Source organism: Coenobita brevimanus, chromosome 13 (genome assembly GCF_032717465.1).
Source record: "Coenobita brevimanus isolate Jiangsu-jjx chromosome 13, ASM3271746v2, whole genome shotgun sequence".
In the NCBI taxonomy this organism is placed as follows: Eukaryota; Metazoa; Arthropoda; class Malacostraca; order Decapoda; family Coenobitidae; genus Coenobita; species Coenobita brevimanus.
In genome coordinates, this window is record NC_136966.1 from 16,658,530 (window position 1) to 16,670,570 (window position 12,041).

General features: G+C 42.7%; 1 pseudogene; it reads right to left on the minus strand.

Moving 5' to 3' along the window:
• Positions 1–9,842: 9,842 nt before the first annotated feature.
• On the minus strand, positions 9,843–11,819 carry LOC145415003 (uncharacterized; annotated as a pseudogene).
• Between the last annotated feature and the right edge of the window lie 222 nt (positions 11,820–12,041).

The window sequence follows — 12,041 nt, forward strand, 5'->3', positions numbered from 1 at the left end:
GTAGTAGTAGTAGTAGTAGTGGTGGTCATGGTCGTAGTCGTGGTCGTCGTCATAGTAGTAGTTGTAGTAGAAGTAGTAATAGTATTAGTGGTCGTGGTTGTAGTCGTGGTAGCGGTAGTGGTATTATTATTCGTAGTAGTAGTAGTAGTAGTAGTAACCCCAAGCTCATTTGAAACGTGATCCCAGCTGACTGCAGACTTAAACTTTCTCTCACAGTGTTTGTATTCCCTGGGAAGAGAGCCGCATTATTATACTGGTGCCACCACAGGAAACCGTCCCTCTCCAGCACCAAATATCAAACTGTTAAAAATAGATGTATTTCGCACATCTATAACGTAAACTACACACGCTTTATGAACAATCCCTCTCAAGGTAACGCGGATATGTATTACTATACATTTTACTATTAACATAAAACGTAGACAGATGATGAATTAGTAACGCACATGGCTTACACACGCACTATATCAACACGGATAAAGAATACACGAGGCGGCTGTCCTATCAAACTGACGCAAATGTACATGAAACCAACTATTAGGCCCCGTTCACACAAGGCGTTTTCAAACGCGCGTATCATAACGCGTGTTAGCAAAGACATTGGTAGTGTATTGGATTGTACACACGCTACCGCCGTTTTCCTCAACCACTGGTGCAAACGCGCGATCCGACATTTCCCTTCCTACCGCGCGGTTCGAGGTACACGTGTTTAGCAGGGACGGACACATGCGGCGTGTGCAACCACCGCGTTTCCCTGGCGGAAATACAGTCAGCCATATGAAAACCTCGAACCGCTGAACAAACGCGCGGTAGGAATGGAAATGTCGAATCGCGCGTTTGGACCAGCGGTTGAGAAAAACGCGTGGTAGCGTGTGCACAGTCCAATACACTACTAATGTCTTTGGTAACCTGTCACGCAAAGGGCCATAGTCGCGTTATTGTTCTCCCACCATAACTTGGCAAATACTTTGGTCCTCCTGCAGTTTATTTCATGTAGCTTAAAAAAAAAAAGATACAGATATACATCCCTTTCACGGCATTTTTTCCAGACTTGCGTTATATTTTAGGGTTAATCTTTTGCTTCGTCTCTGCATGTAAGAGAGAGAGAGAGAGAGAGAGAGAGAGAGAGAGACGGAAAATTTTTGCCAAGTTAAAAATAATATAGTTTTGAAGACATTCCGTCACATAATTTTTGAGTGTACTAAGCTTATTGCCGTTTCCTCTGTTCTTGCCTGTAACTTATGTTTCGTTTCTGTGGACAATCACTGTATAAATAACACACAAGTGTATATTAACATGCGTGATACAGAAATACACTAATAAGGAAGAGGTGCTTGGAAGTCTATTTAATCGACGAGACTACACACACACACACACACACACACACACACACACACACACACACACACACACAGATGGTGCGGTGAGCGTGTGTCCCCAGCTGCTGGCTCGTGTCACAATACTAGGACTTGTTTATAAAGACTTTTGCGACCGCGGCATCTGTGGCAAGTGTAAACATGGACCAGACAGCCAACGTGATCACGGTCGTAATGGTGAGCAAGGGAAGAGGAGGGAGTTGGGAGAGGACGAAGCTGAAGGGGAGAGGAGAAGGAGAGGAGAAAGTGAGGGGCAGAGAAGCGGGTGAGGGCCAGAGGGGAGGGTGAGAGAGCTAGGAGAGGCTGAAGGAGAGAGAGGAGGAGAGGGAAACGAGAGGGGGAGAGGGAGAGTGCGATGGAGTACAAGGGAAAGCAAGCATCAACAGACTTACTGGTCCTTTCGTGGCTGTTCGTTATAAGTTATAACTAACGAAACTATTCAATGTCAGAGATAAAAATAAGAAAGCTGGAGGGAAACGGGGAGAGCAGAATGTGAGGGGTAGAAGAGAGGGTGAGGGATAGAGGAAAGGGGGAGGCGGAGACGAGGAAGTGAGAGGGAGTGGAGAGAATGAGGTGGAGAACAGAAAGTGAAGAGGTGAGAGGAATGGAGAAGGTGAAGGGTAAGGAGGTCAGGGGGGTAAGAAGGTGAGGAGGAAAAGGGGTTGAAGGAAATGACAAGCAGGGGAGAGGAAAGGGTGAGGAGGGTGAACAGGCTGCGTGAGGATCAAAGTAGTGAGATGAAGGAGTAGCAGCAAAGAAATGAAAGGAAAAGGAACACTGCAAACACGGGAGGAACCACAGATGAAGTTACAACAGTTAAAGAACAATCGCGGGAGAGAAGAGGGTGAACATGGTTAGAGGGTGAATACACACACACACACACACACACACACACACACACACACACACACATGTTGAGCATAAGTAGAGTTTGGTCCATAAATTAAGCTACAAGCCTATTGAGATGAATAACAGAGAAGAGGGAAGTTCAGTGAGCTTTTATTATTTGAAAGTAAATTTTAATATTATCTATATTATAACAGACTATGAATTTAATAGCTTGACGATGAAACGGGTAAATAGATACTTACATAAACACTCAAGCAAATAGACTGAGAAATAGAAAGAGAGGCAGACCGACCGACAGACATAGATAAACTTAAAGGCAAATAGAAAGAGATAGATAAACAGAGGCAAAATGTAGATCAACAGAAAATTGGGTAAACTACAAAAGAACAACTGTCTATAAGAAGAGAGAGAGAGAGAGAGAGAGAGAGAGAGAGAGAGAGAGAGAGAGAGAGAGAGAGAGAGAGAGAGAGAGAGAGCAAACACACAGGAAAATCCAAATATAACGCAAATCAAAAGCCAGACAAGAGAATAAACCCAGATGATAAAGTAAGGAACGTATTACTTAAGTTATATTAGCAGCTACTGTCTCTCTGAATTTTATAAAATCGTCTGGAGATGGTAAGAATAAATTTAGAAGAAAGAAATCGTCTCCCTTAAAGAGATTAATTCCTGTTGAAACTAGGTTAGGTCGAGTTATATTTTTCTTTCTTTCTTCTACTGCCTCTTCTTCTTCTTCTTCTTCTTCTTCCTTCTCCTCCTCCTCCTCTTCTTCTTCTTCTTCTTTTTGTGCCCTCCTCAACCTCCCTCCTTCCTCGCTCACTCTCAAGTCCCCTCTCCCTTCTTTCGTAGTCACTCTTTTCTTTCGCTTCCCTCCTTTTCTCTCCCTCCTTTCCCCTTCCTCCAGCTTCCTGTTCACTTCACACTCCCCATTCCCTTCTTTCTCCTATCACCCCGTTTTCCTCCTCCCTCCCCTCCCCTTTCCTCAATCCTCTTTCCTCATATTCTCTCCTTCCTTCACCTTCCTCTTCACTTCTCTATTTCCTTTCCCCTCCCTCCCTCTTTTCCTCCTTCTCTACCTCCCTCATTCCCTCATATTCCCTCCTCCTTCACTTTTCTTTTCCTTTCCTCGTTTTCTCCTTACCTTTCCCCTACTCCTCTCTTCCTCTTATACCTTCTCACATACTTCTATCTACTCATTTCATCTCTCCCTCCACCTCCTACCCCGCCTCCTCTTCTACCTGTCACTCTTACCTCCTTCTCCCCTTTACTCTCCCTCTGAAAGGTTGTATTTTAGTTTTCATATTCTCATAATCACCATATCCCCCTCTCTTACACCCCCTCTCTAAGCCAACCCCCCTCACTCTGTTTTTGAACACTGCTGATACATATACCTGTGTGTGTGTGTGTGTGTGTGTGTGTGTGTGTGTGTGTGTGTGTGTGTGTGTGTGTCAATGATGGCGATAATGATGATGATGATGATGATGATCATCATCATCATCATGGTCATGAAGGTGTGTGTGTGTGTGTGTGTGTGTGTGTGTGTGTGTGTGTGTGTGTGTGTGTGTGTGTACTAGGCTCCTCCCCATCCCCTTCAACTCCTGTAGTTCTATATTAACCGTTGCTAGCATTTTCTATAACGGTACAGCTAAAACTTCAAAAAATGATAGACAGTAAACAAAGTAAAATTCAATGTACCAAAAAACCAGACTGGGACCAGCAGGCGGGCTGGGACTAGCAGCAGAGCTGGGACCAGCAAGAAGGCTGCAACCAACAAGAAGGCTGGGATTAGCACGTGTCAGGACACTGAACATCATAACACACTACATAATAGCTTGTAACGTATATAAGTAATATAAAGGTTAGAGGAAAGTCATGCTTAAGCGAGGTGACTAGAGGAAATAACGTTTGCACATTCTCAAGTTAGGAATTTCACACACAGCACAGTGTGACGCTGGATGGGAACTTTCCACAGTCTCGGAAGGTTCCTTCCCACGTGCCCTCACGCGTGACGCAACCAGTCATATACAGGGGAAATGGGAGAGACAGGGCAGAAGAGGTTAGGAGAGAGACGAGATGGTGAGGAGAGGCAGGAAGGAGCGCGCGGGTTAACTAGCAATAAACCGCTCTCACCTCAGTACTGCTCTTGTAAGATACTCTCTCTGAAGAAATAAACTGCAATCAAACCCCAGACTCTTCTTTATCTTTCTCCTGCCTTCTACGACAAGTACGACGAACATTCTCTCCTTCTTAAAATCCCTACAATTTAACACACTTTTGGAAAAGCTCGGCTACGACTACAATATTAGGCTATACAGTACAAGAAGGCTGGGATCAGCAGGTGGGCTGGGACCAGCAGGAGAGCTGGGACCAGCAGGAGAGCTGGAACCATCAAGATGGCTGGGACCAGCAGGAGGGTTGGGAGCAGGAGAATCATGGTGGTGGTGATGGAAAGGGACGAAAGCGTGGAAAAAGCCGAAAGGATCGAAGGCGTGGAGAAGGGGAGACGAGTCCCACCCCTGACCCCATCCAAGTCCACAGCCCAGAGCTCTCATACCCTCTCACCCCAGCGCTCTCCTACCCTTTCATCTCATTCTCCACGGCCATCCACACCTCCGTTGCCATGCCCTTATGCTGCATGGGACCGCTTCTGACAGGGCATAGAGGCATGGAGTTTCCTCTGTACCTTTATTTTGTGCTTTCTCCTCTATCAGTCTTTGTACTATTCTCTCTTTTGCTTGACATGAAGCTTAATTGTGGTTAGCCTGCATGCCGCCTCACATCGAGCATCTAGCTCTGTGAGCAAGGCTTCCTGAAATATACTGTTGTCCATCTGGCCTATCTAGTTTACTGCCAATATTATTTTTAAGCGTCCGCTCCCGGGCATAAGCTTGAACAGATCGTCCCTTTAGGCTTCCCAATCCTACTGCATACCACAAATCTTCACATGCCACCACTTGCTTGCCAGGTCCTTCTCTTACAAGATCGGTGTATCGGTATTAGCTGGGTTGTTTCGTCATGTCAGCGGATCTCACTGTAAATAACCAAAAAAAAAAAAAAAGTCTACATATATTTATATGAACAAATGACGCCTCACCACCTTGCAGGGTACAGCTGACGTTTGTATCGACTGGAAGCTAAACCAAGTGCTAAAACCAGCTAAATACATCCCAACAGTTGTTGAAAACTCTTGGGAAAAAAATGATGTAGGGAATAGTCTCAGCTTAAACTTTGCCTAAAGTAACTCAGAAGAAAGATCATGCAGTGACTGTGTTTGTGGCTGAATATTTCCTTCGTTAGGGTGATGCCTGGTTGGCTATATTCGTTTCACTTAAACTTGGCCCAAAACTGTGATCTCTTCATCTTGACTGTCGAACTGTAAAAATAGATGAACGCTAGAATGTGATGCTAGTCACGAAGAAGTGCTACGGAAACGATATTATATAATCACTGTATTGTCTTTGTCTACCACTGGGCTATGTGAAATAAGCTCGAATAGATAAAAACAATCAGGGCCAAGATAATGTGAAAGGACTGTAATTACCAAGTTTATTGCCACACTTCACTCTCATGGTAGTACTTCCCAAGGGACATGCTAGCCATTCATCTACTCTGATACTTTTACACTAACTTGGTCTAAAATTGCCATCTTTCCACACTGAATGTTGAGTTGTAGCAGTAGGTTAACACTAGAATATAAAGCTAAATTGTAGCAGAAGATTAATGGTAGAATAGAATGCTGAGTTCTAGTAGTAGAATAACACTAGAATAGAATGCTGAGCTGCAGTAGTAGATTAACACTAGAATAAAATGCTGAGTTGTAATAGTAGATTAACGTCAGAATAGAATGCGTGTTGTAGCAGTCGATTAACACTAGAATAGAGTGCTGAGTTCTATCTTTGACCGTCTTGGTAAGAGTTCCAACATACTTGACCTCTTCCTTACAACTAATCCTTCTGCTTACACTGTTAATCTTTCCTCTCCGTTGGGCTCCTTCGGCCACAACCTTATCACCTTAACCTGCCATATCCTATCGCTCCAGTACGGCCTGTGGACCCTTCAAAAAAACGTCGGTTGTGGCTCTTTGGAGCTGCTGATTGGGAGGCCCTCAGGCAATAATTCTTTGATTTTCCCTGGAATGATTATTGCTTCCATGACCGAGAGCCATCTGAGTGTGCCATGCGCATTACGAAGGTTATTCTCTCGGGCATGGAAGCATACATTCCTTTCTCATATCCTTGACTAATGCAAAGAAACCTTGGTTTAATCATGCTTGTTCTAATGCTGTCCACAACAAGAAGACCTACAAAAGGTATCGGAGCCATCCCACCTCTGAATCTCATCTTTTTTTATGTTTCAGCCCGGAATCGTGCTAAGTCTATTCTTTGCACTGCTAAAAATAATTTCATCTGTACTAAATGCTCTGAACTCTCCTTTCGAATTCTTCCTACTCCTCCTGGCACCTAGCCCAAAACCTTTCTAAAAACTTTGGGCCGTATTATAAAAACCCAGAGTTTAGGCGGTCCAACGGCAACGTTCAGTCGTCAGACGTTCCTGAGCGTCCGTCATCCTTACTATAAAAAATCTGGACCGCCAGTCTTGGCGAAACCCAGTTCAGGAGTTTGAATGCCACGACAGTCGCTAGACTGGGCAAGAATGCGCTGCATGAGCACTAACAGCGCGCGAATTTTAAATGATTATTTTGTTTAATAAACCAGACACTTCGCAAACACATTCTAAGCTGTTGTTTTTAAGTAGAAAAAAAAAAATGTATTTATACCCTAGAATTGGTAAAAAATTACGGTAGAATGAAAGGATGCATTTATGAGCAAGTTACAGTAACGGTACGGTATACTGTATAGACTGTGCATTTATTATACAGTAATTTACTCTCCTTTGCCATTATTTGCAGGAAATGATTAGTAAAGATATCTAGATTGGATTTTATCCGAGCAAAGTGAATGTATTACTGCATACTCCATAGACTTCCATGGTATGTTTCCTGCCAGCTATCCAGCCAGGTACTACACTGCAGTACATCCAGATATGTGTACCTCTTTCTCATGTAGCAGTATATCATATGTCTCTAAATTTGTACTGCACGGTGTAAATACATATTTATTACAGAATTATTTTTTAGCATGCTGGCTGCTTTGCTTCTGTACAAGCTGGTTGAATGGTGACATTCACTGCAGCACCAACACATAAGGGATGCACAAACACTCCTTCATTTTTCTCCCAGCAATTTATTTTTTGCACTACATATGCATGGTACAGGCCATTTCCTGGGCCTGCAGCTATTTGCAAGAAAAAAAATCTCTTGGGATAAAGATGCCTCAGGATTTGAAATAACCCGCATTATTAACAAATTTTGTATTAAAGCCAAAAGACCTATTCTCAAAACTGAGTGTTTGATTGAAATAGGTACATATTTGTCATCATTTAACCAACCAATTCACTCCTGTCTGGTAACTTTACCTTACTTTATCTTAACTAAATCCCCTGATTATTTTGGTGCAAAAACGAATTACCTTTTTTAATAAAGAACTTACGTGATTGCATTTATTTGTTAGTACTAATGGATTTTTTTTTTTACCCATTCTTCAACTGAAGTGTAAAGAACCACTAAATCTGGTGAAAAATACACCCCTTACTAACCATTTACCAACAGTGACATAACTCTGATATCTGTAATTTCTGCCATGTAATATGATATAGTACATATAGTCTGTTTATAAGTTATATATTTATTTAGCCTCAAATGTAGGGGGAAACGCTGTACTGTACCCAGCTAAGTACTGTGACTTTCATTATTTTAACCACTGCAGTTGCTGCGTGAATCAACTATTGTATACACTTGAATTCCATGTGATATACTTCAAGAAGCACCCCATTATCAGAAAAAAAAAAAAAAAATTACTTTCCAGTGTCAATGCCACATTCGGCTAGAGGCAGAAACTTATACGATTGGCTTCCCCTCAAATGTGAAGACTACAGCACACAACTGGATAACACACAAACTCTGATATTGCTGCCGTTTCAAAAATCTATTGAGATATTCCACAGGTACTCTGAAATTAACTTCAGAGCTCAATTTATTGTTATAATTCCATTAGCTGTGCACCACGTTGCTACCCCACCACTCAGCAAGTTTTATTTACTTGAATTCGCAACAGAAACGCTTAGTCTTGTAAAGTTTTCTGAACAGCTCTGGATACCTCGTATATTTTAGCCTGCCAAGGAAAATTTTATTCCCGAATCATTCAGTGTTTATTAATGGAAAAACCAGCCATCATATTTGTAAATATTTAAGTTTGTTACACGAAAGGGGTGTCTCCTGTGGCGTTTATCCTCCTGTCACATTCCACTACTATTTTACGCCATACCAAGCAGACGAACGTCTGGCGTGAGCAGGAAATTTATTTATGGTACGAAACACGGGAACGTCAGACGCTCACATTCGGCAATACTGGCGTTTAGTTTTTATAGTACGGCCCAGCACTCATCATCCTCCTCCTCTTTTTCCACTCTGATGATTCTGTAGCTATTTCTGATAAAGGAGATATCTTTGCTCAGACTTTCTCCTCCAGTTCCACTTTAGACGATTCTGGTGTTGTTCCTCCATTACTTCCCCCCTCTGACTTCCTCACGGCTGACATTAAAATTCTTCAACTGATGTATTTTCTGCCATCACTGGCCTCATTTCTAAGAAGGCATACGCGCCCTGATGGGGACCCTCCTGTTGTTCTCAAGAACTGTGCTTTTGTGCTTACACCCTGCCTACTATCCATTTCAGAGGCGGAGTTGCGCTTTGTTTATCGCAAATATCTCCTAAACGAATCGTTGGATCAGTATGGTATTTCAACACACTACTTTTGACATCCGGGCCTAATTTATGACCCTTAAACCATATTGCTATTTATGTTATGTGAGGAGTTTACTCGTGAAAAATAACAGAAAGTCGACTAGCCATGTTGACGAATACGAAGGAAAGAGTGGCCCCCAAACACCCTCCCAAACTATTCCATAACTACCCCTACTTCTCCCCCTTCTCGTCCTCTTGATCCCTACTATTCTCCCCGAGATACTCGCCTCCTTCATCACTCTTGTGTCGATACCTCATTATCCCAGCACTGTATTATAATGTAAGAATGTTATGTAGTTGTAGACGTATTGATATGATTATTTGCAATGGATGCAAGTCGTATTTCGCGTAGAAAGTACTGTACATCAGGATGATTACGTACATGTAATAGAAGCTATGCCTATATGTTTGCAGTGTTTATGGTCAACCATTGAAAATCACGAACTACAAATTGTATCACTTGTTGCCTGAACCTTCTCGGAGAAGTTATTACTATTATTACAATACTGTGTATTCATCCTAAAATGTGAACATGGTCCAGTTGATATATATTGTTTTACCTGTCTCTATTTATATTATTACAAAATTATAAACTCCAATGCTCTATTGTATATGATGCGTAATATTCATTAATATATACATACATACATCGTCATTTTATTGTAAATACTATTACATACATTCCATTACATTTATTAAGTTGGAGCAATATATCATATTGTAGGAATAAAACTATGTAAACAATATAACAAAATTTATTCAACATCACTTTCAAAGAAGACGTCATCATCTTCATCATCACTGGCGATGTTGATAATAATGGGTTCCACTCCCTCGTGTATGTTGTCAGTCTTTCAGTATTCTTCTTCAAATTTGCGGGAGTGCTGAACAGCCCCGTCCACACGTCCTTGTGTACCATATGCCGGGCTTCCTCCAATCTATCCTGTAGGTCCGTCCGGGTAAACCGTTGTAGTGTGGAGCGCACATGGCGCTTCATACAGCCCCATACTTGCTCGATGGCGTTGAGTTCTGGGTGGCCAGGTGGCAACCGTATGACCTCGTGGCCCCACATACGGATGGTGTTGTCGATTTTATATTGGGGTTGTGGGCGGTTCTGCTGGCAAAGGAGCAGCAGCTCAGGGCGAGTGGCAGCAGGTGGGATGGAAATTTTGTACTGCTCCAGCCATCTGATGAGGTCCGCCTTCCTGGTGGCTGTGGTAGGGCATCGACTCTCCTTTGTTAGCTGACTGTGGTAAGGTGCATTATCCAGTACAAGCACCGATGGGTTTGGCAGTGACGGAAGGAGCTGCGTTGTTAGCCATCGCTGGAACAGTTCTCCGTTCATTTCCCCATGATAGTCACCCTGGTTACTTTTGGCTGGGTAGCACAGGTAGGAACCGTCAACAAAACCTTCGTCCGTGCCAGCTGCGACCACCACAAATCGCTCCCCTTCACCAGGTGGTACCTGACGACTGTAGGTGGTGCTGATGGAAGCCTGAGTGGTATCCACCCACTCCCTACTGTGGCCCATCCTGGTGGTAAACCATGTCTCATCCACATACACCACCGTTCTTCCCTCCTTCCGGTGGCGTTGTAGAGCCCGGAGAGCGGCTATCCGACGACACACCACCTCCAACGATTCCTTACTCACATACATCTTGCGTTGTGACACTCTGTATCGGAATCCCATGGTGTGCATGATCCGTCAAACTGTTGTTTCAGAGGTATCCTCGGGGATAATACCAGCTGTTTTCAGATCAGCTGATATGACACTGAGTGTGAAATGATGTCTTTCTGAAAACTTTCTGTGGATGTGGCGGCGTATTGCACCGACAGTAAAGTTGTCGAAGCATCCCGTGTAGGTTGTGGACGGTGGTGCTGGTGTGGAAGGGGAGGATGTGGCGGCTTTCCTGACAATGCTCCTCACTGTTGACACACTCGTGCCCATGACGCTCGCAACTCGCTCGTAAGGCCTGTGTGCATAAAGATCACTGTTGTTATATTTTGCATTTCTTCTATAATATGACATTGCGACATAATACAGTCTGCCTTACTGTTATATATGTTAAGAAACGTGTACACATAACATAAAACAGAAAAATTTGATATAGATAGCAAGTTCACTTACACAGGAAAGTCTATTACATCAATACTCGCATAATGCAAAATATGGTAGGTTATTATAGACATAAAAGACTCGAAGGAAAAGGGTGTTGTGGCTCAATCTTTACCCAGAGCCTTATGAACCAGCAGCATCTTACTTTGCTTTCACAGCCAGAGACCTCGTTCTCCCCTATAAATAATTGACTCCAAGATAATTGGTATAATTGTTATCCATGAGATCATTATGATTTTTTGTCAGTGATTCTGCCAACATTATTATACACTTACATAGCAACAGTACTGATTGAATATTTTTGGTGTAATTTTTACTTTTTATACCATTGTCTAGCAAATGCTCGAACAAAATAAAGTGAAGTGGGTGGTTATTATGCCCGCCGTATTCAAAGAAACACAGCACATATACTATAAACATGGACAAAACTATGTACTCACCTATTCAAACTTATGTAAGTTCGACCACGGGTGCTTTCCCTCTTGAACAAAGTGGCAAGACGAATGATAAAAGCTGTCCTGCATCCACGGGGGCAACGGGAAAACATTGTAGATACTGTTGTTAGTGGGCGTGCCTCGACAGTCAATGATCTATCCCCTGTACCTGCTGATGTCATAACCTCGGGAAGGGGAAGGGGGTACCTCAGAGAGGGAAGTGATATGGGAGACTGAGGATATTCAATGAAAGCATAAATTGCTTATTAAAAATAAAAGATGAACAAATAAAGCAACCATGAACGATTTTATTTGGTTGCCCAAAAACAAAACTGACTTCATATTTTTGGTAACCGTAGATACATCGGTAATGATACGGCCATAACAACGTAATTAGCCAATGA